Consider the following 26,344-nt stretch of genomic DNA (forward strand, 5'->3'; position numbering starts at 1 on the left):
ATGGTGTGTGTGTGCAAGTGAAATGCCGCACAGAGACACATAGCTGCTTCACCATTTCTTGAAAAACTACCTGTCTAAGAAAGCCCAAAAATGTAGAGTGTGCGTAATATTCTACAAAAGCATATTACCCCCGCCCCTTCAAAAAGATGGGAATGTTGAAATAATCTTTTCAGTCAGTTAATTTCGATAAATATTGACATTTCATCTGAAAATCCAGTCTATCTACTAATAAATAAATAAATAAATACATAAATAAACAATTGCTTTTAAATTTTATGAGGCGTTGCCCAATTCTTAGTTTTCATTGAATTAGAAAATAATATTTCAATGTGACTTTTTTTCTTGTAAAAAGAAAAACTTTTTTCTTTGGACTCCTCTTACCCCCACCCCCCCCCCCCCCCCCCTTCGTTACCTTTACACATCTTGAGACTCCTTCAGCAAGAATGTGCAGGAAAAAGGGAATATCTTTCAATATGTTCATTCCCCCTGTCATCGTCTCAATTTTTTCCGCCATTCCAGGTCTTGTTTTCGTCCGATTGTGTGCACCTATTGATTGACAAGTGGCTCCAGAGCCACTCAGGCCTCTTAAAATACCAGGCCGGGGCTTCGGGTTTCAGGCCCCGGCCTCGGGCCCCGCTATTGTCTACGTCTGCGAGGCTGGCTCCAGCCCGGCCCGGCCCTGCCCGGCCCAGTCAGCCCCCCATTCAGCCTGCCCGCTAAGCGGCCCGCCTGCTCTCGGTGGGGCTGTCAGGGTGTCAACACTGACAAGAACATGGCAGTCGGGAAGAGAGAGACAGGTAGACGGCACACAGGCCCAGGCGCCTTGGATGGCAGGTCATCTCAAGGGTCTTGCCTTTCTAGTGCTCCTCACTCATCTTTGCATCCCCTTCGGTGTCGGCGTTGTCTTCCCGCCCGCTCGCCGTTTCACAAGTTCCCCGGCTGGGGGGGGGGTTGTTTACTGACACCGCGGCGACTGTCACTCATAGCGCGTGAATGGGCCGGAGCTCACGTTTCTCGCCAGGTGAATGGCGCATGCAATCGAATCTCCCGTACCTTCCGCCAATTTCATGCAATGGATGCTCTGCGGTTACAGCGCCGGCTTTGTGTCGGCGGCTTATTATGTACAGTTTTAGTTATTACGATGGCGTCCGTAGATCCGGGATCACACCCTCGCGCCTTCTTTCATGTGAGGCTTAGCGTCGCGTCTCGTCTGCCCTACCTGACATTTTAATCAGGCTGAGTTGTTGCGCTGCCACATCCCCTCAGCTCGAGAGTCTCATCCGGAGAATGCATGTAATGAAATTTGCCCTAAATCACGGACATCAGGCCGGAGGTCCAAAAGGTTAAGAGGAGCGCCGGGTCAGGTCCCATATAAAGCTCCCTGGGCAGAATTAAAAGGGAAAGGCTCCCTTTGTCCAAGTGGCCACACGGGTCAAGCAGGTCAGGAGGTTAGTGGCAGAGGGTGGAGAGTGTGGGTGTGTGTGTGTGGGGGGGCGGAGGGGGGGGGGGGTCCTCCACCCTCAAAACTAAACACTCGTTCAACACCCACCCTCCAAAATCCAAATCGCTTCTTTAAAAAGTGGGCCATGACGCCATCTCCTAATCCAGTACAAGCACCTGTGACATCATTGTTAGCGACGCATGAAGGCAGATGACACAAGGGGGTGAGGCGGGGGGGGGGGGGGGGAGATGTTTGGAGGGGCCAAATTAGATTCACGTCAAACCCCCTGCTCATTGATAAAGATGACAGATGCTCGCACGGGGCACGGCGCGCCAGAGTCAGACGTTAACGCGGTTAACTGTTATTTGCTAGCAGTGCTATTACTCTAAATGGCATTACGGCAGGATGGGTGGCTGCGAGACGCGCCGGCGGGCCGGCTGGGTGTGTGCTCGCGTGCTCGCGTGCGTGTTTTATGGCTCGACTCGGAGCCGCTGTTTTTGAATATTGAATGAAAATGGAGGCTGATTGAGACGGATGGGTGTTGATGCCTGATGTCCCACTTGGGACAAAGACGCTAAGAGGGCGCTAATGATGGAGAAACCTTACTGGAGGAGTTGCTAGCACTAACGGTTTTGATTCTGCACGGTTCTGTTGAGATTCCATTTTGACCGTAGCAGTACTTTGTTACTTTGCTTGATCTGATTTTTCCGATATTAGTACTTGAGTTTATTTTGAATTTTGCTTCTTACATTTGAAGAGATAACTGTGGTTTAGACTCATCATTCCAAAAAAATCCTCTATACTCATCGCGTAAATCGGTCAGCTCTTTTAAAAATGGCTCATTTTTAAAAATGATTTATTTTGCTGAATTGTTCTTATTTTACACATTAAGACATTATGACTCAAAACCCAAAAAATCTGCCATCAATTGGCCAATTTTTGCCATTATTTTCCTTTGCTGTAATTTTCTTTTTTAAATTACCCAATGTAAAAAAAATAAAAAATCACGAAACAGTCAAATATTCCGCCTTACATTTTAAAGAGCCAAAAAGCAAAAGCTTAGCCGCACTTCCTGTTCGAATCCAGTTTTTCCATCCCCTTTAACGAGCTAGCTAACATCGAATACACGTGAAAGTGTGCGTCGCCGATAGCAATCCTCGGACCAACAAGAGAATCAATCAGATAGAGTAGTTTGCGTCTGGTCTCATGTCTTCGGGGTAGATCGAGAGATGTCTGCCATGTTTACGTGGAGTGACCCTCATTCTTCTTGTCCATCCCAAGGGCTCTCCTTCTCTCTCTTTCTCTCTGTCAGTTTCACTCTGCCGCTCTCTATCTCAATCTACCTCGGTGTCTCCGCCTCGCTTCCCTTATCAGACTGTCTACGCTTGTTGACCCTACCTGAGTTGGTTAGTCATCCTCTCCAGGCGTCACTAAGGCAATTTCAGGCATGACAGTAAATCAGCTGACAGGCTCCGCTATCAGTAACTGACACATTCAACATCTAAAGCAAAGTTTAATGGCGAGCTATAAACATTTATGGCTACGGCTTTTCTTTTTTGCCCGTGTAACTCTTTTGCCCGAGTATCTGTTTGGAACTGGCTCAGTCTCCTCTTATCACACACACACGTACCGCGCCAGAGTTACGGAGACAAAACAAGCTGCCGACCGGGCCGGCACCCACGTAACTTGTTTGTGAAGATCGGAGTCATTGCGCCAGAAAAGCATATTTATACCAGGTCTCCGCTGATTGGACTGTTGAATGACTGCGGGTCAAAAGGCGCTGATAAGGCCACGGAAAGGTGTGAAAACAGTGCTTGGAATAACGAGACACAAGGTCGGGTTTGTTCCGTGGAAGAGGAATATAATAAAATCATCTAAGGGACCTGTTTTTACAGCACTCCCACTTTGTAAACACTTTAATCAGATAAGAGGCAGAGGAAAAAATGTTGAGTGGTGTGGACTCCCCAAGCATCGCGACTATTTAGCCGAGCTGTCAAAACGGGCGTCTGACCCGCAATATATGTGTGCCTCCGGGAGATAAATACAAATTACTCGAAAATGCAAACGGCAAATATCAGACAAAGTTATTGTTTTGTCAGCTGCTCGAGTTGTGCCGGGTCTTGATTTAAAAGAACTTTTGGGGGCTTAGCATGGTCCGGCTTGACATTATGTTAAAACTAAAAGACGAGAAAACTTTGTATCATTGCTTTAGGAAAGTCTGCTTAGGTTAATGCAAAGAAATAATGCTAAATGACTGGTAACAAGTAGTTTCTGTGTCACAGTTATGCATGTTTGAACACAAAGAGTGGAGCAGCACATGTAGACAAACAACACAACAATACCCTCAGGCATATATTCTTTATCGTCTGTGAAAATGTGGCCACCTAATGAGTCATTAGGTGCTTAATTCTTAATATACTATATATCCAAAGACACTAATGTATCAAAAAAAATACAGAAATATGTTTTAGTGTTGACAAAAACTTTCTTAACTTTGTCATTGAAAAACTCATCCGACCCGTTAAACTTTGGCACTGTAGCGCATCGTACAAGTCATCTTCTAGCATGATGACAAAATAATTCTTATCTCCAAGTGTGCATTAAAATCAGTTTTCCCATCGGCGCACATTGTCTGCACTCGTACAATGGACAGTGCAGCGTAGCCATCCCCCGTGCGGCGCGCACTGTCGCTCGCACACAAAGTTCCCTCGGATGTGCAAAACAAAATGGGCGAACAATGCAACAAAGGAGTTCGCCGAGCATCCCGGATCGCGAGTGGCGGCGGCGCGGCGCAGATATGACAACGTGGGTTTAATTAGAGCATCAACACCAGCATGCGGCAGTGGCCGGCTGATAAGGAGAGCAGACAGATGACAGGAGGTGTGTGAGGCCGCTTGGAGACAGTCTTATCTCGGGGCGGAGAAAGACTGCAGCCGCCCTGGCTTCCTCACGCAATGGAGGGAGGGGTGGAGAAGAAGGATGTGTGTGTGTGTGTGTGTTTGTGGAATACGCGATAGGCTTGTTACCTGTGAGTCAGCCGCGCTTTCTTCCTGCTTGACTGGCACATGTCATGTGCGGGTCAAAGGCCGGCCTCGATACCTTCGATGCCTCAGTGCCATCTTGCGTTCTGTCCCTCGCTCGATTTAGCTGACGTGTCGCAGCGGGGCAAGGAGGATGACCTTGCGGACACTTGATTAAGTACACTGGCATAATGAATTGTCTCTGATAGCAAGCGCTTTTAACTCGGTCGGATCAGCATTTAGGAATGGAGCTTTTTTTTTTTTAAGTTTAGCCTGGGTTGTCAGTGGAAATGACTTGTGTTGGTAATCCAACCTGTATTTACTCTTAAGGATAAGGCTTTAAGTTTGAAATAACATTAGATTTTTTTGGACAATCTGTTTGTAGTTTTAATTATTATTTTGGACAGGAGGGTGTTTTTTTTATTTTTTTTTCCTATTTTTGGCAGCGGTCCCCCACAAAATGTACGACTGGATTAGAACCATCTGATTTCCAACACCGCTTCAAGTGCACGTATGTTTAAAAGCCTTTCCGTTTTTAATTGAAAAAGGTAAACTCGAACCGAGACTTGAGCATAACGAAAGTTTTAAGGATCAGACTTTAGAGTGGAAAATCGGCGACAGTGTTTTTTTCATGTGCTCTGAAAGGAAAGCATCAAACAAAGTGTCGGCAGATGGATGACCATCTATTTGTGTTTGTGTATGCTAACGTTTATGGGGGGATATTAAGTCACTGAGGGAGATGTCCATAAAACGGGAAAAAAAAATCCATATAGCCCTGCTGCTTCGGCTTTAGTGTGTGTGTTTGTGTGTATGAGTAGGTCTGGGTGGGGTGGAGAGGGGAGGCGGGTGAGGGAGAGAGGGGTGGGGGGGGTGGGGGGAGCGTGAGGCTCTGGCTCCTAGCTGTCTGCGCCTTGCTCCCTGCCGCTCACTGCACACCACATTATTTTTAACCCACTGCCTCCGAGAGGAAGCAGGAGACGTTTGGGCCTCTGAAGTCCAGCACAATGAGGAGTGCGCGCCCACACATCCACACATACACACACGTGCACCCACGCACACAATTAGTGAGTAGCACACTCGCGCTGATACACCTACACAAACGCACAAACAGACACGCCGGCTTTTGTCATCTGCCAAACTAGCTTTTGTCATCTGTCAGCGTACACACACATAGAGACAAACACACACACTTTTTAATAGACACTTTATCGACTTTCCCCTCAGCCACCAGACGTTCCACCTTCCACTCTCAGTGGACGAGCCGACTCACCCTGGTCGTGGCGCTAGACCCCGTCCGTGTTGACCCAGATCCTCCTGCGGGTCAACTTGGGTCAGTGGGCCGCAAATGAACTGGTGCTAATTACAGTAAACACCAACACGGCGGCACGTTGGTGTGGCCGTCTGCGTGTGCGTGCGAGCCAGCGTTGAGAGCGGACCGGCCTAATTCCTGGGAAAAAGGGAAGGTCCCGTGAGGCAATCAGGCCGGTTTGATTGTCCCGTGTGCGGGGATGTTTAGCTTTTTAGCCACTTGTGTCTATTTTCTCGCTTCCGCTACTGCAAACTTAATTACCAGCTTGCTGATTGGCACTCGGAAACACGTTTGGGTCAAAATTAGCCACGAAGCGACTCGGCTCGTAGGACTTTGCACTCGTTTGGCCGAAACATAGGAAAGACTTGATTTACAATGACTTGATATATTTTCAAAATAACAGAAAAAGATATAACGTAATATAAAACATAAAAAAAATATGAAATATTTGGACTTCCAAGGTTTCCGTCCGTTAGAGATGGTTAGCTACCTGTTGTTGCAGCTAGCCTGCGATCACATGATCCACTCTCCTCTTCCTCCTCCTCCTCCTCCTGGTTGCCCGCCGCCTCACATGACTCCATGTTGTCTAATTGACTCCACTCTCTGCAACGCACCCAATCAAGCGCTCCCAGGATGCCTCACGGGGGGGGGGGGGGGAAGCGACAGACTGACTGAGTGGTGCCTTGTAAGTGTTTAACCTCCTGCAGAGGGGAAACACGTACACACCAACACACACATACACGCCGTGCGGTGTGACTGACTCGCCTTCTGAAGCCAGTGCCATTGAAATCAGATTACAGATGAGGCAACCCATAATTTCCAGAAAACCACAAACGCAGCGGCCTTGGAAACATACACTTCTTCTTTGCTCTCTTCCTTCCAACACATGCACACACTTGAAGGGAAAGGTGATCAACAGGGAAAGTGATGGCCGGGGGTGAATTGAGGGTAATTAAGTCCAGAACCTCCATGTCTGAATCGATGAGATGAGAGGTCGCAGGCCCATCTCACGTTGCACGTCTCTGTTTGGACTCTTTCTCAACCCTGTTTTCTCTCCTTTATCTGCACCTTCTATTCCCCCCCCCCCCATTTACTCTCACTACCGCACCTTTTAATCCATTATTAAATGAATTAGTTTTAAGATGAGTCCGTTTTAAAAGTTGTATGACAGTAATTAGTCGGCTTCCCCCACATTCCGACGTACAAATTGGGGTCATGTCACTTTGAGTAACTTTGTGTCGAGCAATAGCAACTCCGAGCTCCACTTTGTCATGGTCAAGCGTCCCGATACTTTTGAGCACAACAAGCCCCCTTCTCGGCGGGGGCGGCAGTCGACATCCTGCTTCGCGACCCATCCAGCCGCCACAGTGTGCAAGCCAAACGCCCTGAAAGTGTCTGCCGCATTGTTCTCCCACTTGAAAGTCAGCAAAGCTTGGTCAGCGTCCTCTCGTGCGGCCCCCGACAACCTATTCACACGCTGCGCCGTATTTTTAGCTCGCCCGACTTCGTTCCTGTTGTTCCGGCGATTCTTGAGTAATCTTTTTCAGGCGCCCTCCTCCTCCTCTATTGTATTTTTAGACAAAGGTGAAAAATGGCCGAGCTGATTGTGAATTATGAAGGGCCTTCCCGTTGATGAGGCGTTTCTCAAGTGCCAGAGAGTGAGTGGGAGAGATTTTTGTAGTTTTACAAAAACACGATTAAGACGAGGATACTCGGCCAAGAATATCACCGAACTTGACTTGTGGGACACTGCGTACATTTTTATGCATATCGTTAAAATTTGAGATCAGTTGAGCAAAACTTGGCTATTTGATTTCATTTCTTTTTTTTTTTTTGGAACGGTCTACTTTTTTGGAGTCACGCGCGTGAATCAAACCAAGCAAAAAGGTCAAAATAATTCAGCTAAATGGTTCAGTTGATGCAAAATGGAATTTGCGGTAGTAATAAGCGTGACGCCATCAGCAGCTGTGTGAGGTTTCGCCACACTGCTGACTGCACGTCCTCAGTCACTTGTTGGCGGAATCAGCTGATGCCCAGTCCATTTTTTTCCCCCATCTCTTTGTGTATTAGACTAATTTACAGTAAAATTCCAAGTGACCAAATCACATTTAATGCTTCTGTCCTAGTTTTTTTTTTTTTTTTTTGGATTGACTAAAACGTTATACAACATTCAGTTGGCCTGGACTGACCCTTCCCCGCATTGATTTCAATGAGGATAATTTTTTTATGAAATCAAATTAAACAGCTCTAATGTAGCATATTTAGGCCATATTTGATTTTCTATGCTTTTGCTGTAGTTAAGATTTCAAGTGAGGTTGTTGTTTTGTGATGCTTGGCCGTACATAGGTTTATATTACCAATTGGTGATTTCCGATGACGTCAAGCTGGCATTGACTGTCTATACGGGTATGCTGCATTTGTATTGGCTGACATCCCTATCAGATATAGTTGAGACCTGTTCCCAATCTGAAGATACCTGTTAATTTTTTTTCTTACTATTTATATTTTTCCCCTCCAAAGCTCATTTGTATCTTAGATTGGAGTTGGCACGTAACTTTAGAAAATAAAATCGGGGCCCCACTGTATTCGTTTTTGTTAAAATTACACGTTAGCTTCCAGTTTTGATTTAGTTTTTTTACTATAATCCAAAAACTATCAAATTTGTCATTGTTAGAGCGGATTTTATAAAGTCTTACTACATTCAACTTCCAACTTTTCATGACCGGCAACAAAAGGTTAGGAGGCGTCTCATCATTTAAGCTCGATTAAGAGGGTGCACGGACGGCCTGTGACGTTTACAAACCATTTTGGGTTTTGTTGTTCCTTGACAAAGAGTTCCAGTTGACTAATAGACGGGAGAGAGGGGGGCAAATCCAACACATTCCATCGAAAACACTTTCGTGCGTGCCTTAATTGGTTTCCTTGAAGTCGGCGGGCGCAGACGGGGCTAAAGTAGGAGAAAGTAGGTGGGGGTACTTGAAGGCGGGTGAGTCAAACCACTCCGACAATCCAAGTTTCAGGCGACCGTGTTTCATTTCCTGTTGCCTGCCTCAGTTCCCCCTTCAACAGCATTACCTGTTGAAGCCAGTTAAATCGCGGACAGCGTGATTAGAAGGCCACTGAGGACACTCCGTCTGGGCAACAAAGTAGGGACTAGCCTTTAATTCAATTTATCTTTACAAACATACACATCTGTGGCTAATTTAGCGCAAATTTTCGAGATGTCTTTTACCGCTTTGACGGAGAAGTTTGGCCTTAACTAAAAAACACTCTCTCCTCCCGCAGCCGCACGCATATCTGGATATTGATCATGTAGCTCGTAATAAGGTCTAAGGTAGTGAGTGCTGCATGAAACAGTACATAAAAAATAGTCCTAATGGTGCGTTAATGACCAGGATCAAAAGACGACCGCATTAGCCGGGGGATTGCGTAAATTCCCCGGGCCAGTTCCGGGTTAATGAGGATATATGGTTTCCCTCCAAATGTTATTGTGATGGATGTGAGCTTTGTGCTCTGTATTAGATTCTGACATTTTGCAGGAATCCTATGAGCCATGGACTTAAACATTGTCTCAGACAGCGGAGCCTTTAAAAAAACAAAAAAAAACGGGTTGCTGCCCATGTGCATAAACACATGAAGAACTGGAATATCACTTAGTAAAACAAAGACTACTGCCCAAGTTGAACTGTTGGTGAAAGTAAAAAAAAAGACAAAATCGCTAGTTGTGTTTGTTTGACTACACTGTGGTGGACGAGAGTTTCTGCAAAAGTGCGCTCTGACAAGAATGAGGCCTTTGCTTGGAAACCACAAACAGAGTTCATGTCCTGCTAACAACTTTTTAAATCTTGTCATTAAAACACTATATAAGTCCACGTACAACATGAAGGGCAACGTTTTGAACCTGAGGTGTGGTGGACTTTTTCAGCATGACTCCAAACAGCTATTTAGTGCTCTCTCACTCAGAAATAACCACAAAAAACACTTGTAAAGTCCTTTTTGCACTGCACTTGGGTTTTGTGGTGTTCTCTGTGGTACGCTACAAGATGAACAAGCAAGACAGTGCCCATATTTGGCTCTGGTTGCTAAGCTACCAAACAGGAAGTAGCCTGGTGTCTTGCTAAAAGGAGATTTGATACAGGTGAGGCATGTCTGGCTAACCTAAGCTAACATAATGTAAAAAAATGATGATTGATTCGAGCTCCCACGAGTTCACATTATTTTTAGTCTATAAAAACTCATGATGACATAAGAATTGAAAGCTTAGTGAGTTTTTGGATCAAAGTATTACACTGATCTTTTTTTTTCATCAATTATATCAAAGCACAATGTGTATATTAACAGAAACATTACATGGTGGGGGGCTTTGGCAAACTGTCCACTCACCGCACGGGGGATGTTCCCAACTTGTTTGTTTGTCTGTGTAATGGTTAGCAGGCTTTGTTCAATGCGTTTTTCCTTTGCTTAACTTTAATGTGGTTCTTGTAGGCCCGCCGCATATGGAAAGTGGCTTTAACTTTTGTTGCCGACTGGCACGACATAAAGTTTTGACTCTGATTCATGGAGAATAACCGCATGGCGTTCAAGGATGAGAGTTGACGATTTAAAGTATTGTAAAAGATTTTGCCCGTAATTCAAATATTAATTGTTGTCATGAAGTGATTTTATTCATCATTCCATTTTTCAATTGGTCATCACAATTGTATTCTAGCAAATATCACAATTGGCTGTTTTGGGAAACAAGCGCAGACATGCTAATCATTCATCCAGTTCACTGCCCGCATGGGATCCACAAAGCTGAAAAGAATAAATGAGCGCTGGAAAACATCAGTCGGAGCCTGTTAGCCAGGCCGGCGTCCTCGCCATTGTCACAAAGCGAGACTCTTGGCGTCTCGTCCACATTGTCGGGTCATGTTTTGGAAGTGGAGAGGTCGCGCCCCATCTATTCCCCCCAACCCCCCCCCGACTGCCGCCACCACCACTTTTATTAGGATCCAAACATCATGTAATTACAGCCATTTAGCTGGGGACAAGTCGCAGAGAGTTGACAAGTGGGGCTCCCATTCAAAGAAGGATCGTGACCCATCGTTGGATGTGGATGTTTTATTTATCTTATAGCGAATTTGAGAACTTTGGGGAAGAAAACAAAAAGTGACACCACGGTTAACTGTAACCACGCCACACGTCATTAGGGCTGTTATCGGTGGCCGCATCAAAGGATGGACCGAGGGAGACGTGTAACAAATCCTTTGCTGCTTAAAGCCAGATAAGCATCATTTATCACTGCGAGTGCGGCCGGCCCATTAACAACCACGGCTCCATTAGCACTATCTGCAAGGCTTTTATAATACTTTGTCTGGCCACATCTTTACGTTTGTACGAGGAAATCATTAAGCATTGTTTGTGTGAGGCGGATGCAGCTTTTAAGCTAACAGCGCGGCTATCTTCGCTGGGGGGTGGGGGGGTTAGGCGCCAAAGTGTTTTGACTGATTTGTAAAAGCGGTCAAATAAGTCCAATTCAAAAAACATTTTCATGTCAAAGTTTGTTTGACTTTGCTTTTTACCAAAAGCTTGTTGCTCAGCTTTTTGATCCAAAACTATTATTTGGGGCAAATTAATCCATGTTGGATTGCTAATGACCAAAGAACAGGAGTAGCAAGACATTTTTTTTCTCGCGGAAATAAGAGAGCTGACTTCGCAGTAATGTAGCCAAGGGTATGTTGATGTTTACAGATGCAACAATTTGACAGTAACCTTCAGAGGTTGGGTCGTTGGTATCTCAAGTAATAATCTCTCATTTTCAAAATCCCCCAAATGTTCATGCCACCCATAAATGTCCATGTTTCCAACTGCCAGATTCTCGTGGGAACAGGCTAAACAGGGATTGTATACACAACCCAGGCCAGTACACATTTCTCCCTGAGACATTAAAATTGGAAGATGAATGTTTACCAGGAGACAAAGTAGAGGCCACCATCATGTAAACTCTTCTCAAATTAGCTACTTGTTGTCAGAAAGCCTTTTCCGCCTTTCAGGTTTGGAGAAAGACCCCCCCCCCCCCCATTGCCCACCCAGCGCCCACCCCCGATGGTTTATAATCCCGCCTCTTGTTGTGCTGAAGAAGCTGAAAAAGGTTTATAGTAGCGGGGGAAAAGGGCTGAACAGTAATTTCCATTTGACCCTTGCTCTATCTCATTGGAAGGACGGGGCCATGGGGGGGTTATAAGTACGGCTGAGGGCCGGGGGATTAGGCTGCGAGGGGAGGGTGGAGAGGGTCCCATGCTCAGACACAAGATGAGGACATGTTTGTATGAACAGACACTGGAGTTCATTGTCCGCCGCACTTCCTGCGCCCGCTCGGCCCCATCCCACCCTCGCCAACATAAAATGACCCCCGTAGTCAATTCGCGGAGGTATCTCAACTCTGTGAATATATATGCGGCGCACACATGAATCCTCACGCATTTCCTCTTCTGCTGATCGGGTGACATCATTAACAATCATTAGCGGGACACCAGGAAGTGCTCGCATCACGGGATCAGGTTAGCCTGCTCGGGATGAGAGATTATTCTTGACCACTGGGTTTCATCAACGCCTCGCTTCGCTTTGCTTTCAAGCGGGCGGCATAAAAATGATTCATTTGCGTCGAAATTCAAGCCTATTGTTTTGTTTCAAAGAATTCCGCCACGGCCCCTGCGAACCGACGTTCCGCTGTCGGCAGTTTGCGAAAATGAAAGACACACTTGAGGCTTTGATTGCACGACCTCATCGTTTATATTTAGGCTTCCTCTGATGTTGGCGTCTGACCACTTCAAATGTGACATGGATGCAGGCAGGGGCTTTTTGGTGGTTTGTGAGGCCGGCCGCTTTCGGGATTTGGGCTGGGTCGGCTCTGGTGGAGGCGCTCAGAGCTCAAAAGGGAGCGCTCTCGCCAAGGCCGGGCTCTTGCAAGTGACGCAAAGCTTCCTTGAGGCTACTGGCGTCTCGCTTGCTTGTCTTGTGTGACGGCGGCCGCAGCCGCCACAAGTAAGGCAGGACTGATGTTGCTTTAGGGTGAGAGCGAATCCATGCGCCTGTGTATTCAGTGCCGCCGGTCACTTAAGACGCACGCTAAATTGTTGATGCTAACAATAGAACAAATGATTCCCAACCAAGGAAACTATTGAATTACTCTTAATTATTTGCAAATAACATATGTTTGTCTATCTTTGCCGGTGATGTATAGTGACAGGACAAAGAATTAAATGTCCTATGGGTGCCATCATTAGACACAGACCGGTCATGATTCCTTGTTGCGCTGCTATCGTCAGAAAGAGACTGACAGCAGGGTTAAAACATGAGTCAATGTGGCGGCCATGTTGGCAGTTGAAATCTTCCCATCCAAAGCAATGTACGTAGCGGCCATGTTGGGAGGGGCAACGGTCCCACTAACAGTAATGGAAATCATGGAGATTAGCCGAGCATCGTCTTAAAATAGCATGTCGGTTTGTTTTTGTTTTTTACACAGGCACTAATCATGTACGCGTCTCTCGGCCAAGTATTTTTGGTATAGTACATTGTTAATTTTGTTACTCAAACCCTCCGGTATCTAATCGTGACGGAATTGAAAAAAAGGAAACGCTAACATCCTGGCTAATAGTTAGTTTTCTGTAGTTTAAAAAAAAAGTTTGCTATATTTTCCTTGAGATGATTTATCTTTATAGGTCAGGGAATGTTGGAAATCACCCTGACAAAGGGAAAACAAAAAAGCCTCCCACTCCGCATGATGAAGGAGCTGACTTTCCCCGAGCGAGAGACGCGGGCCTCGACCTTTCGCACAATCGCCGGACCGACAATACAACGCAGCCTAACCCTCGCACACCTTCTATTGTGCGGCGGGCAGCAGCAGCTGGCGAGAGTCACATTTAGGTGTCACGGGGCAACAAATGTTGCTTTAATTGGAATAGTGGCATTAGCTCATATTTCCTCCCTGACGCGTTTATGAATCCCCCATGTCCATTGTTTGGAGGGCCGCTTTGACGTCGCCCTGGCGGTCCCGGCTAATTGAATGAGTGTGTGCTTGGACCACGTTCAAGGAGAGCCAGCCTCTGTTGACCTATGCGTGCGTGTGTGTGTGATCTCGCTCCACAAGGTTGTCCGTGTGTTAGTGCGAGCAAGACCAAGCAAGCGGGATCTTTTCTCGGCCTGGCTGTCATGTGTTTTCTCAAATTGGACTGAGCTTGCAGAGACGGGATGCTGAGAAATTGATTTATCTTTTTTGACTACCGTTGTGTCTTTTTCAGAGATTGAATCAAGCCGTCATGTGAGCTCAATCGGAATAACACACTTTCAAAGGGATCGACTAGGATTCCCCCCCCCCCCCCCCCCAAAAAAAAAAATACACATGGACTTTAACATGTATCGGTTTATTTTAATAAATCTCGATATCCTTCCACCGTTGATCCACTTTAAGATAGCTTTTATGGAGGACAAAATCTGCTTGTATAATTGGAATAAAATCTGGACAAATCAAATTTTATATACAAAGCTCAATTGGATTTCCCATTTCCTATGCTCAATATTCAATATAACAATGTCTGCTAATAGTGGGTGTGCTTAAAAGCTCTCATCAAATTCTATTTGCATGTCCGAAATGGAGCAGAAAACAGGAAACGGCCACGAGAACGTGCTAAGCGCGACACTTATTTCGAATTCCGTGCATCATTATTTTAATTTGGGTAGATGTCAAGATAGGGACTCTGAATTGGCTCAACGCCTGGATACTCCCTTTCTTTAATAATCTGAGGAGATTACTGGTAATCTGGGGGCATTAAAACACGCCAATCCCTTCCCTAATACGTGATCTTAACACTGGATCAAGAAAACTTGCCACAATCCAGGTCAAAAGAAGCAATTGGAAAGATTTTAATGACGGAATGGCTGATTTGTGGACTTTTGCTAGTCTGCTAAGAAATGTTTTGGACCAGTCGAGCAATCAAATTCTCGCCAGAATCGGACGATAGAAATGCTGTCATCATAATTTGTTTACGTCTCACATGCTAATCTGCAAAGTAGTCCAAGGCAAAGCCAACGTTGTGGCGGAACAGGTGCCTCGACCTCCAGAATCCGTGTCAACCCGGGATTACAGGATGTGTCGCTATGGGATTGTTAGCGCGCCACCAGAAGAATTACGGACAGGACTGAGATTGCAAATATGGAAGATTAAGAGCGGAATGAGACGCAGATAGTGCTAAATTCACGAGATAATCTGTTGGCGTGTCTTGATCGAGATATCCCTCATGAGAAAACAGAATTATGATTGTGTGTGTGTTGACTGAGGATTGGTGGGGATTATTGCAAAGGAGGAAGCAAGTGATGGCAGTTCTGGACTTGAATTTCATTCCGCACTTTAATTCAAAACAACTTTAAGAACTGTTAATAAAGCGTTGATTGATATGACTTAGATAGGAAAACTTTTTTTGTGAAATGAATGGTGTGGTGTGCCAAAGGTGAACAGGATTTTGCACCTCGAAGCTTTTACAGATGAATATTTGTTTAGACGGATTAAATATGGTAGCACACTATGTGTGTGTGTTACATGGTTAAAAAAATTCCCGTCATGTCTGGGTTTCAGTTTAGATAATAAAAAAAAATATCTCAGGCATGTTTGTTTTTTTTTAGTTTTTTTTTTTTTTTTTACTTCTTAATCTGTTTTATATATGTGGTCAGATATTTGCGGTCAGCTCACCAGAACTAATGCGATCAGGGCCCGCAAAAGTGTGCCGGGCCCCCGAGTATGTACGCACTTGGAGCTCCGAGTGGTTTGCGGGGAATTCATTAGTGTGTGCACAGGTGGCTAGTGTTACACTGCACTGGTGAAAGGCGGCAGCTCGAGCTGTCCCTCCGCCACTCTCCGTCCTCACCCCCCCCCCCTTCCCCCTCCCTTCCCCTTTTCCTGTGTCACGGCACGGTAAAGCTACACCGGCCTGGATGACATTTCCAACGGGCCACTGATTAGAAAATGCTCTGTACTGAAACAACAGCCTGTGATCTTTATCAAACTTTAACATCCTCCTTCCCTCCCCCCCCCCACCTCCTCTTCAACCTTGCCATCTATCCGTCTCAAAGGCCCCGGCCGGCTCTCTTGGGAGCGAACTATAAGTAGTCCATCAGGCAAACTGCATTAGTGTAACTTCGTCCCAGGAAATTAGCAGAGCAGAGCGGCGCCAATTAGAAGTCAATAGCTGGCTTTATTAATCGAGCTAGCCATCGCATTTGATTAGATTAAGCCGGGGGGGGGGGGCCACCAGTGTGTACGTGCCAGTGTCCTTGTGTATTTATTCATCTGCATTTGTGTGTTGGGTCCCACGCAAACAGTAGCAGGTGCTGCTGACTCGCCGATTCCGTCTCATTGTGACTTTCTGCGGCTCGCTCACAGCTCAGTAATATGTTGATATTGACCTTTTTGGACTACGTGCCCGCGTTCATAAATAGACAAAGCCGATTAGTTAAATGGAAAATTACAGATCAAGTGTGTATTGATGCAATTTGCCAGCTATGATGAGTAGGGGCATCGTGCGATGATGATTCCAAGTACCATAGTTTGAAATTACTAGTGTGGTCACAGATTGAATTGGATTTTGTGGCACCGCTGTTTTACGTACCAAATAATAAACTCAATTTTTTTTTCAGCAACATGTAACAACAATTGCGAGTGTTTTGAAAGCCAAGGATTTTCCAAGTAGACCCAATAAATAAATGGATTTTCTATGTAACTGTAGTTGGTCGTCTCTGAATATATATTAAAAAAAAAAAATCTTGCAAGATAGTCATTACATCCCCCCTCGGTAGGATTAAAGTGTGAATTTCCCCTTCTGTGTGTGTAATCTGCAAATCTCCGTTTTTGCTGATAATCCCTCGCAAACTTGTTTTAATCTGTGTCTGGCATATATGATGCCTAACACCTGTTGGGCAAGGAGCACGCTCCAACCCGCAGTGAGCATCTCGCCGCTGTCCCCAGTGCGTTTCATGTTGCACGATTCTGACTTTTTCCATATTGTCGGCGCACCAAAGGCAAGTGATGTCACACTTCCAAGGATGCGTTTAGAGAAAGTAACCACAACCACTAAACACAGCGTAAATGATGCTTTCAACACAAGTGGGAAGCGAGGGTTGGGTCACATGGTGGAAACACAACTTCCAGATTATCACTGGGCCACATCAGATACATTTTGTGTCCTGTCCCAAAATATATTTTCCACGCTGATTTTGTGAATGCTTTTATTTTTGTTGGACCACATCTGGTTTTTCCATACAGATTTTGAAAACGTGATGTGCTAGAGAAATCAAATCGGTAATGAATATAAAGTTGAAATATGATACAGTACCGGTGTAATATTGAAACTATTTAACATTTTTGTATTTCTGTAGATTTAAACATATTTTTCAGGCTTGTTTGAGTACATCTAGGAGCATTTAGATCATTTTCAGGAAGTATTTGAGTACATCCAGAAGTGTTTAGTACATGAACACTTTTTGCATTTTAATGATAGTTATTATGAAAGTACTTTTTTTTTTAGGTGGTGCTCTGTGTTTTGAGAACCACCGCTTAAAGCAAAAACGAGACATCCGTTTATGCTGACTTTTTTTTTTTTTCCCCCCAATCCCTTGCATAGGTTTTGATCCCTCATGGTGTTTGCAGCCATCTAAATAAATAGATGAGGGGGGAAAAAAATAGTACAAGATAATATTTGTATTTTACTGAGCTGCATTGAATTGCCACTGGGGCTTAAAGTTTTGAATTTCCAGCAGCAAAGATCTAAAGGCTTTGTGTGCCTTTTACAACATGGGAGTTAAAGAACCACAAAATGATCAACACAGCAAAGCCACTGTAACCCCTCTCACTCTCACACACACATGGACACACCCCGAGAACGGCAGGAACCAATCTGTTGCTCTGGGCTCCATCAAATTTTAAATCACAGCTGCCTCTCCCGGCCGGATTGGCGTGTTGAAATGTATTCAGTCACTTTACAGCGACGCACGACAACGCTGTCGGGATGCGTACATGGTAACATAGGAGCCCGAAACATCAACGGGATCCACTGGCCCAGAAAGCACACTTCCCCCTGGGCTACGTCTGAGACGCTGGTGGCTAAGTCGGCCTGACAGCTACACGCTTTAAAGGATGCATTCCCCGTCCGCGCAAAACGTCTCTTTGGCTGCCAATACCTTCAAAATTGAGCTCATATGGCAAAGGCGATAAAAGAAAGATGCGTTCAAAGAAATTGGTTGTTACGGTTGGGTCGGCCTTTGGGTTTTATGAGGCGCTAGCGACGGAGTTAGCGAGGGATCAGTAAGGTTAAGCGGTGCTCTGTACGTAAATGGGTGTGGTGGGAATTTAGTCGTTTGAAACCTGCAAAAATTGTTCTTTGGTGTGAATGGGAGTGATTGACTGGCGACCAATCCAGGGTGTACAATCGAGACAGTTTCCAGCTTTGAATGGATTTTCAAGTCACGTTCAATCTCTTTTTTTTCTCAGTCAAATTATCATAAAAAACATGTTCTTGCCCAAAAAAAAAAAAACAGGAGTGATGCTTTGACTTGAAACTTGAATTTCAATCATGACTGTGCTTGTAAATCAAAATATTTGTGAAAAATTGAAATGCCGTTAATCTGTTCTAGCCACTGACCCAAAAAAATAGCACTCTACATCAGTGTTCATTATTTTAAAAAAATATATATATAACAGAATTACATAGACTGTGCAAATGGATCTATTTGTGCATCCTAATTTCATTCTTCAATGCTCAAGCAGAAATCAATTTCTTTCCTTCATTCCTGTTTTTCGCCGCTCTTCACATTTCGTAAGAAATTCCCGAGAGGCCTGACGGAAAGGAAGAATGCCGACCACGAAAGATAATTTCACCTTAAAATACATTCCCAAACAACACGTCTAATTCCTCCCACATTAGACAAAGTATTTGCTGCTGATTCACACACAAGCAGGCTTTGACCACAAATCTTCCTCTTGCATCAGTGGAATTAAGTTGGTGCCCTCTTCTCCAAATTTTCCCATATTTGACAAAGGGCCCTTTCCCCTGGCGTCCCAACAAACGACACCATTCACACGCGCCAAATCATGTGAAGCGCTGTAGAAGACGTGACCAGCCGCTAACCTCCGCTCGCTCTGGACTCAAGCGCACCTCGGGAAATCAATGGCGATGACTCAAAAGTCCGCATAAACAAAAGCCTTAATCCGCCTCTTTTTAACATGATCCTCGCTGCCTGGCTGTTATTCCCACTTTTCGACTCTTACACGAAGACGTGTAAACACAGACTCAAAGGAGTGGCGTCAGACGTAATAGAAATGATCTGTCAGTGCCTCTTTCAATGGGACCGAGACAAAATGATGGAAACTATTTACAGCCACCTAAAAACAATCTCCTGGCTTGTGGCTAGCTGAAGTGTTTTCCAGAGGCAGAAAAATCGACTTGGCTAAGCAGCGAACAAAACCAACTCGTCTACGTAGTTCACGTTTTCCTCGGAGCTAGCTAGCGTTTGATTTTTTTTTTTTTTTTTGCTGTCAAAACAGGAGCCAAAAAAATGCCAATTTCACAAATGATAATAACTGATCTCTATTCCGGCTTTTTTTTTTTTAAGATGAGACAGAGAATCCGGTGGTTTGTGGGTTGGCACAAGACAACACGTTTTCTCCAAATCTTCCTTTTATCCTTTCAAAGCAGCAGTGGTGGGAAGTAACAACATGGTTGCACTTTGTTACTTCCCACCAGTGGTGTTTTTGCTGCGCTTTTCCCCTGCCCGCCTCCTGCCTTTCTTCTCCGCAGTCCTCAGCTGTGCTGCTACGTGCGCACGTGTTGCGGTAGAAAAAGCAGCACTTATTAGGTGTCACGTCGCGTTAGAAGCTGTGACCTGTCAGGGCTCGTCTCGCCACTTATCTGTCACCAGCGGCCTGTTGAGCGTCTGCCGCTGGATTGAGGCGGCACACCTTCACTATGGATATTTACTGCTCAAGCGTGCCCCCCCCCCCCAGACAACAGAGGGGTCAGCCGTCGAGATGACCCCGATTGTCAAAGAACAACAAAATACAAAGACGATTTACGGGCTTTGAAACCCTCGGGCTTAATGGCCAGACTGCCGTTATCAACAATTAGCATCTAGCCTGAGATGAGGCACATATTTTACAATACTTTTGTTAAAAAGAACACAAAACAGACTAAGAATCTTTTATTGGCACATCCCTAATATATATACAGACACACACACACACATATAATACAGTGGCTACTTAGTTACTTGAGTTACTTAAGTTACTTCTTTTGAATCTTTAGGCACAGCTATTAATCATGCTTGCGATGGGGCCTGGAAAAACTGGAATGCGGGATTGTGACAGTGATGGAGGTGAGCTGCCAGCTTCGGGCGTCAGGTAGCTGCCACGAAATGTCGATCAGCGCCGTAACACGCCAAAAGGCCCGTGACGCGCCGCGCCGTGCCGTCCGATGGGTTATGAAATCAGGCGGGGATGGCGATGGAGTGACACGAAGCAGAGGCTGTCAAGAGGGAAGAAAAAAAAAAAAGCAAGGATGAGATGTCAAGTTCCGTTGGCCGCCCAGACGTGGCGCCGCGATCTTTGCTGAGACAGCTGCGAATGCGCTCACCGCGTGGTGCTGATGTTTTTGTGTGTCACATCAAAGACTGAGCTGACTGAGTCTGAGCTTAGGAGCTAAAAATGGACCCCTTTCGCCATAAGCGTAGCTAAAGCATTTTTGTGTCAGCATCAAGACACGATGCTTGAACACGCAAGTGGAAAAAGAAATGAACTATGCTAATACAGTGGTCTTGAAGACAAGAGTGTTAGGCAGACAGTAAAACTGTATCATCACACTGCTGCATCAATTGAGCTTGTGCAGGACCATCTAAAAAGAAAAATAATTTAAAATGAAAAAAAATGGGGCTGGTACTTTTTGGACCCTTAATGAGTTATTTTTGACACCAATGTTTTTAGACATCACTCGCTATGAATCCAAAATAAATCCAGACAATGTATATTTGATCCCTCTAAAGACTGAAGCTTTTCATCATGATGCTCCTCATCTCCAATTTCTGCTGTACTTTCTTCTCTTGCCACGACGGTCAGCAGGGTGCACTTGCTTCTTCTTGAAACCTCCCTAATGAAATCTTATCCTTGCATCTCGCCCCCTGGTGGTTGGCTGACTACTAGATAAGAAACAGTTTTTGTTTTTTTTGTAGACACGCAGCAGAGCCCACATATGAAATGTAAACATTGCTGACGATCAAATTTATTTAATCACGGCAATCAAAATTGTGTTTATAAATGTATATATATATAATATTTTTTTCTTATCATATATATTGTACAGCTTAACAGTTTGTACTACCGACAAATGTGACAATGGTTTTTTTCTTTTCAAATTACGCTTTTTAAATAATCAAATATGGTTCCTTGCTTATGTAAACTCCAGAGAAGGAAGTTCACAGAACTACAATTGTAGAATATGATAGTCTGGACAGTTCTATTCAAATCACACGAAACCACTCTGTCTGAAGAGGCTCTTCAAAATATCCTTTTGTTGAACTGCCAGCCTGCATGCATATTTTAACACGCCGTGTAAATAATTTAGACACTTTTATGGCCGGACTCATCCAACTGGTGTTTGGGCTTCTGTTTGCACACACGCAGTCGAAAACGAGTCGCCGAATGTGAAATGTGACACGGCGCGGCACGTGAACAAGCGGCGTGGCACGTCACTGTAAGCAGAGCGCCATGTTTGCGCCGACGCACCTTCTTGCTTGCTGTCTGTCTTCTGACTCGGCAGCAGAAGGGCTGAAAAAAGGCAGATCTTGTGATGGTTGCGCGAAGAGAGCAACGTTGGCCTTCATTCACGACTCCTGACCGTGACTTCACCCCCTTACCTCCTTCAGGGCCAGGATGAGGAAAGAGTGAAAGGAGAAAAATGACTGACTGCCAGTAAGAGATTATGGTGCACGGCACGAAGGCCCTGGAGCCATCATTAAACTACTCGCCCATGCCATTGAATAAGGGATGTGTTTTAAATAAACACTAAAGCACATTGTTGGGAAGTCAGGAAGTACAAATATCTCCCTACCAAGTATTAGTATACAATAAAATGTTATTGCACTGAAACAGAAACACTCCAAAAAGTGGCTGATAAATGCATTACAGTATATCTTCTATATGTGTTCTGATTTTTTTTTTTTTTTTTTTGTCTGTGTCCATATCCCATCTTTGTTTTGTAATGAAAGGCGCATATCCCTGCTGGTCTTTTCATATGTGAACTGTTGTCTCCATGTCAAACAGGCTGAACAAAAGCACAGAGCTCCAGGGTGAATCCGTCTGAGAGACCGAGAGTGCTTCATGCGGCGATCAATATTTACAGACACTCCTCTTCTTTAGACAGCATTCATGTCACAATGAACAAACAGCCCTCCCTCCAAAGGTAATGTCCAACCCGCCCCTAACGACGTTCTTTTGCTTACCTCATCTCGCCCCCCCCCCTCTCCCTTCAGTACATTCTGCACAGAGACAAAAGGTAAAAGTTGACAAAAGGTGTCTGTGGATCTTTTGAGTGGCACACAGCGGCCCGCCGTCTGCATTCACCCGGCAATTATCTCCATGCTGACTTAATCCCGCCTGTTAAGTGGCTGGCTAAAAGCATGTGTACACAGACGCGCGCGTAAATGGGGGGCCGGAGTGCAAGGTGGCGCGCGGCGTTTATCTGCGGGCGTCGTCGCACACCTGATATATGGCCCGGCTTTACAGGAAGCCACTCCACATGACCTTGGCAAAGATTGGAACACACACATACACACGACTAATGCGGGGTTAGATGTGGCTACTGTGCTTTCGTGGACTCGTGTCATGCCAATAAAGGCCAAATTGCCATTGACAGGCTTCTAAACCACTTATAGTGCTACTCTATAGACTAATAAAGATTCATAAATTGGTTCATCTTTACATAGTAAGCACTAGCTATCAATCTAGCCATCCATCCATCCTGCTAGCTAGCTTAGATAGCTAGCTTGCAAGTTAGTTAGTGAGCTTGTTGGCGAGCTTGCTAGCTATCCAAATATATATACTGTACTGTTAACTGTATGGTACATTTATATACTTTACTGTATACAGTGTACAATGTATTTCCAAAAGTATTCACTAATACTAAACGATAAACTAACCACCTTTGAATGACATTTTAAACTTTGCATTGCTCTTAAATAATAACCTCAGGATGCTGTATAATGCAGGTATCTAGGGTATAATTTGCTCATTTATTCTATTGATTTACCTGGCTCCGCCCACCTCTCACCCAGGGCCAAATCCCTCGTCACCTCATCAGTCACCTCCATTGTTTGCTGACACATTTTTTGTTGGTCTGCCAGGTGATAATGACTTGTTTGTACAGGTTGTGTAGCTTTAGTTGTTGGCCTTTGTTTATTTGGTTTATGACACCTGCCAGCCTCACTTGCCCATAAGTCTTTGCGCTTCTCGTTTAGTTCTAAAACAGCTAAAAACTATGAGAAATGGTCACAATTAAAAAAATAACCACGTACTTTATTTATTTCTTTGCAGCGCCAAAGGCTCTATAAAAATGACCGTTCAAGGATGTCACAAAACCGATGAGCAAGACACCAACAGTAAGTGCAAGAACTCATTTTGTCATTTATTTTCACACAAATGCACACATTTTTTTTTATATTATTGAGGTGATATGCACATCCTTCCCGAAATGATGAGGCCTACTCACATTGTAGGGCACAACAAAGACATGTCTGCCATCTAGTGGTGATCGTTGATATTACAACTTGAAACGCAATGCCCGCACTGCTCAGACGCAAGGCTGAATCCCCAAAGTTAGATAGAAACAAGCAATTGTTTTGCTACAAATTAATTTAATGAAAGAGGTGGCGAATTTAAGCGGCCAGAGCATAACAATATTAAGAAACATGACATTGTTTGATTGAAACCCAACCCAGATTCCTTTGGCCTCCAGCCTTTTGATGCGTGCGTGGTCAAAATGAGCAAAAGCCGCCTCCAAACGGAGGTTTGAGTGAGGTAACTGGAGCCAGTGTGAATGGACTCATTGTTGCTTCGCCTTAATAAGGCGTGACAAGTGAGGCGTGAATAGATTCCCATCATTAGGCCCCCTAAAAATGCCCATTAGAATCAATGGGCCACACTCCGGTCAGACTTTCTGTCTACCAGCCAGCGTGCCTCTGCGCCCTCCCCCCCTCCTCCCCCCACTTTAACATGCAGGACACTGGATACAGTTACAGCCACCCAGCTGAGGTGAACTCAAACAAGGCAACTCTATAGCCGCAGCCCTAACACCCGGCGTAATGCGGTTGACGCCACGCTTGCGGGAAAAGGGCAACGCGATGAGAGAGGCGGGCGACCTCTATCATGAGTGCTTGTCGGAGCTAACGTGAATAGAAGTCCTGATGTTTACAAGAAAGCGTGTACGTGTCCACAAGTGTAAGTGTGTAGCAGACAACGGGTCCAGGGCAGCCAGCGGAGCTGATAAACTGCAGGGATTAGCAGCCACTTCTGGAGCCCAAGTGGCCCTATCAATACAGGACCGGGCCCATTGATCTGTTGTCTGGACGGGTGCTGGCGCTAATTCCTGGACCTTGGCTCTGAGTGCTGCTGGCTGGGGAGCTCGGAGGTGGCGGGAGGGGGGGGGGGGGTGAGACTGACTGGCTACTAGTGGCGCCATCCGCAGACCCTTCTGGATTTGAGGGCTCAGCGTTTGCCATAGAGCAGCTCAAAATAGCAGCCCGACCGCCGCGCGGCTAAGCAGGAGATAGACGGAAGCGACGTGCTAATGGTAATTTGAAAACACGAATCATCACGGTCAGACTCGTGTCATAAACAAACAGTTTGGTTCAAAAAAAGCTTTTTCTAATTAGAACCGATCACTGTGTCAATTGGCGGAATACTTTACATGCTCAGAATTATGGCGCTTAAACGACATGCTAAGTCCGCTACGAGAATTACAGAGCGTTGACACGTGGAGTTTATCTGGAATAGAGTAGTCCACATTAACACCTCCTTAAACGGCCGTCCCCATGGAAGATACGGAGGGCGGAAGAAGAATTAAAAGCCTAGGCGTCATGAGGGTGGGGAATTATCGGGGTGACATGCTAGCTTGAAGAGTCAAGCAAAGAAGAACGAGAATAGCACTCACCAAGACTGAACTGCATGTTGTTTTTTCCTTTTGCCAGAAAAAACAGCGAAAGAAATTTAAAAAAAATGTATAAATGGTGACAAAATAATAATAAAAACAAAATTAAGACAACGCCGTTCGATTATAATAGATTTACAACAGTGTCCAGGCAAAAACAAAACATATGGAGTCAAATATTCTTGCTGACAGGTTTTAAAAAATGTTTTTCAGTGCACTTTTCCAATTCCTTGGCATGGTTGTTCTGTTGGTTTGACAGCTGGTCACAAACAATTTGACTGTTGAACGCCTGACTCAGACCCTGAAAAATTGTTTATGATGGCTCGTAAGACATTTTGACACCAGGGGCTGTTTTGGCGTTTATCTGTTGGGGGGAATGGAATGTTTCTCTCTGCTCACCTCTCTAAGAGTTTATGGCATGTCTTCAGGTATTTCCACAAGATGAATGTAAGCTTTTTGTCAAGGCGGAAAAAAAAATCTGTTGATGCATTCAAAGGCCGTTTTGTTATTTTAGTTTTGAATGGAAAGGGCGAGAAAAATGCGGACGCGAACGGATTATCGCCTGACTTGCCAGCTGTCCGTGCAAAATGTAAGATTTCCTGCATCAGTGTGACAGTGACGAATCAGCATGTGATGGGACGCATCTTTGTTGGCCTTTGTGTCCCCCTCTCGCTAAGATTTACTGGATGTTTTTGACAACTTCAAATTTCTAAGAAAACAAATCTTGTCCAAATCTCCTGATGCTGAAAAATGTATTTATCTATGATTATTACATTTTTCTTCCTATATACATGATGTGGATTGTAGCCAAATTCCTGTTTGGTTATATTATATTATCCTATTACTACCCAAGAACCCCGCCCCCCCCCAACCACATTAGTGGGTCATCTTCACCCCTCCATCAACTCTCATCTTTCAGCCCAAACGTCCCCCTTAAAATAACTTTTCACCTCCAAAATTCTTTCCAGAGGAAGCCATTACCCTGAGCAGGCGCCCCTCTCAGAGGAAAGCCATTCATATTTGATTGGCGTCTGAGCAAAAATGGCAGTAATGTGCGCCGTAATCGCCACAAGTGTAATCAGGCAGGCTTCTGATGGCTTAACGGCTGGACGCGCACTCCGCTAGTGTGTCAGGAGTGATATTGTATGTGGCGGCTGGGTCACATTTTCTTTTTTTCCTGAAAAGCTCCCTTTTGACTTCTAGACGAGAAGCTCCTTAAGTTCCACTGACGTTTGGATCTTGCATTTTGGGGGATTTTTCTTTTTTGTATTTGTTGAATAGGAATCATTTTTCAATGACATATTAAGCAAATAATCCAAGCTAAATATATATAAAATTTGTAAACATATAATTACGA

At 44.8% G+C, this 26,344-nt stretch overlaps 1 protein-coding gene across 2 annotated transcripts in view; it reads left to right on the forward strand.

The window, feature by feature from the left end:
• The window catches only part of LOC147048171 (uncharacterized), a 153,036-nt gene that overhangs the window by 96,876 nt on the left and 29,816 nt on the right, over positions 1-26,344 (forward strand). For both annotated transcript variants that reach the window (XR_015067736.1, XM_085926030.1), the window contains exons 9-10: positions 22,107-22,245; positions 23,376-23,440. The gene's annotated coding sequence lies outside the window, so the exon portion shown is untranslated. The remainder of the gene's footprint in view (positions 1-22,106; positions 22,246-23,375; positions 23,441-26,344) is intronic.

The sequence above is a fragment of the Syngnathus leptorhynchus genome, chromosome 12 (assembly GCF_054491065.1).
Source record: "Syngnathus leptorhynchus isolate UIUO chromosome 12, UIUO_Slep, whole genome shotgun sequence".
NCBI classification, from domain to species: Eukaryota; Metazoa; Chordata; class Actinopteri; order Syngnathiformes; family Syngnathidae; genus Syngnathus; species Syngnathus leptorhynchus.